The sequence below is a fragment of the Dermacentor andersoni genome, chromosome 3, assembly GCF_023375885.2.
Source record: "Dermacentor andersoni chromosome 3, qqDerAnde1_hic_scaffold, whole genome shotgun sequence".
NCBI classification, from domain to species: domain Eukaryota; kingdom Metazoa; phylum Arthropoda; class Arachnida; order Ixodida; family Ixodidae; genus Dermacentor; species Dermacentor andersoni.
This window is the reverse complement of record NC_092816.1, coordinates 227,653,154-227,655,938: the sequence shown is the minus strand read 5'-3', so window position 1 is coordinate 227,655,938 and position 2,785 is coordinate 227,653,154. Positions and strand designations below refer to the sequence as shown.

Sequence of the window (2,785 nt, the reverse complement as noted above, 5' to 3'; positions counted from 1 at the left end):
CTTGTTTTCTAGCCTTTTCAGTGTCTTTGTGAACCAGGGTTTCTGATTACTCTTTCGTAAACTGCATGACGGAATGTATTTATTTGTTAGTTCGATAACTTTATGTTTGAAAAGGGTCCAGTTCTCGTTTACACTTCTGGAAAGATGGGACGTTTCAAAGACCGACAGAAAGTTCGTTATTTCAGAGTTGATTGCTTCGTAGTTTCCCTTATCGTAGAGCCTAATAGTTTTCTGGGAAGTTTGTTTTAATTCACGTGAGAAGTCAAAGTTGGCATGGAATACTTTATGGTCGCTGATTTCTCGGAGGCCTGTAATGAAATTAAGACTGTCTGGATGAGTGGTCAGTATGAGATCCAGAGTGTTCGCTGCTTCCCCTGCGACGCGTGTCGGTTCGGATACAACTTGGGTCAAGTTAAAATTAAGGCAAACGTCAATGAAGTCATTCGGCTCTTCTTGACTAACTATGGGCTGAGGTTGGTTACTCCAGTCGATATTGGGGTAATTGAAGTCCCCAAATAGTAGGATGTGTGCTTTAGGGTGCTTTGATACTAGATTATTTAGAACATTGTGAAGCTTGCGGGGAAAGTCGGGACTTTTGCGAGGTGGCCTATAACACACACCAATTAATAACGTCAGAGGTGAGGCGCGGCACATAATCCACAGCATTTCTAAGTCTGACGCGACATTAATGGCAGAACAAGACAGTTGTTCGTTGACTGCAATTAGGACTCCTCCGCCACGAGAATACTTGCGATCAGCGCGAAAAAGATTAAAGTTGGGCAGGTCAAACAGAATTTCTGAGTCAGTGATATCGTTGTTCAGCCACGTTTCGGTTAATATAAGTAGATTGCTGCCTGACGAAGTTACAAGGTTCGATATGATATCGCGTTTCGGCAGGAAGCTGCGAATGTTAGTAAAGATTACTGATAGTGAAACGTTGGCACATGGCGTAGGGGGGGGATAGCGCGATGACCGGCAAGGATGAGTTGATTGTTAAGATATTTCTTTTGCAGATTCTGAAAGTTCATCAAAAACGTAACGTTTGGGGCCAATATGCAACGTTTTAAATCTCAGGGAAAAAGGCACGGACTTCGCCCTGGCAAAAGCGACAAGATGTTTCCGGCAGTTTTGAACACGGCGCAAAAAGTCTTCACCTACGCTGTAGTCTGTACCTTTGAATTTTGAACCTTTAGAAAGAATTGATTTTTTAGTTTTAAAGGATGTAAACTTTACTATAATTGGGCGTTTCCTGTCCTTAGAGTGTCGTCCGAGGCGATGGGCGCGTTCAATGTCGTTAGGGCTCAACTGGGTGTCCAGGTGGTTCGAGCAGTGGCGAATGATCAAGTCTTCTGTAAGCGAATACGTTTCAGTGGGGTTGGTATCTGGTAAACCATAGAAAAGTAGCTTATTGCGCCGAGAGCGATTCTCTGCGTCATCTAGACGAGCTTCCAGCACACCAACTAAACGAGACGTTGCAGCCGAAGTGGCCTGAATCCCCTCCAGATCATTGCGGAGTGTGGATAGACTTTCGCAGTGAGTTTCTAATGCGCTGAGACGCGTAGTTAGATTAGTCATTTTCTGGTCCATTGAGAGCAGTTGGCCCTTAAGATCTTGCACTTCCTTAACCAATTCTGTCTGGCCAGTAGACATCTTTTTTAGTTCGCCAAGGATTACGTCTAGCTTGTCGGGGCCGGGGTTGCTCTCAATGTCACCGCACATCAGTAATAGGGACCGAACAACATGAAAGCACTCGATACAGGTAGCAAGGCAACACTGGGGGCTCGGAAGCTGTACCAAAAAGTAGTTGCTGTTTTTTTTTTGTGAATAGAGTTCGATGGTTACCAACCTGCATGGCGAAGACAAGTGGATTATGCAACCGTGTTGTGGCACAGCCACCGAGCCCACAGGGTGCGGTGGATGGTCGCTGCTCCTTTATAGTTGGCACGGTGAGTGTTGTTGCTGACAATGGGGCCTCCCAGTCTGCGCTGAGTGTCAAGTTGACTTGAGTCGGTGGGTTGGAAGTTGCTGCGCACAATGTCCTTCCGTCAGCCGCGCCGCGCAACGGCGCACGCTCAATCGCACTCGCCCAGGTAGCGCAAAAGACAGCAGGGAGCATGACGCAGATGATCGAGGGCGAGTGCACCTGCATGGCGAAGACAAGTGCATTATGCAACCGTGTTGTGGCACAGCCACCGAGCCCACCCGAGAGGAATTTCGAGAGGAATTTGAAACCTCACAAGTAACCACGGAAGAAGTAAAGAAAGCCTTGGAAGCTATGCAAATGGGGAAGGGAGCTGGGGAGGATCAGGTAACAGCAGACTTGTTGAAGGACGGTGGGCATATTCTAGAAAAACTAGCCACCCTGTATAGTATACGCAATGTCTCGTGACTTCGAGCGTACCGGAATCTTCGAAAAAGGCTAACATAATCCTAATCCATAAGAAAGGGGACTCCAAAGTCTTGAAAAATTATAGACCGATCAGTTTACTGTCCATTGTATACAAAGTATTTACTAAGGTAATCGCAAATAAAATCAGAAACACCTTAGACTTCTGTCAACCAAAGGTCCAAGCAGCATTCCGTAAAGGCTACTAAACAATAGACCATATTCCCACTATCAATCAGGTGATAAAGAAATGTGCGGAATATAACCAACCCTTATATATAGCTTACATTGATTACGAGAAAGCGTTTGATTCAGTCGAAACCGCAGCAGTCATGGAGGCATTACGGAATCAAGGTGTCGACGAGCTGTATGTAAAAATACTGATAGATATCTAAAGCG

General features: G+C 45.7%; 1 pseudogene; it reads right to left on the bottom strand.

The window, feature by feature from the left end:
- Positions 1-993: 993 nt before the first annotated feature.
- On the bottom strand, positions 994-2,149 carry LOC140216637 (uncharacterized; annotated as a pseudogene).
- Positions 2,150-2,785: the final 636 nt, after the last annotated feature.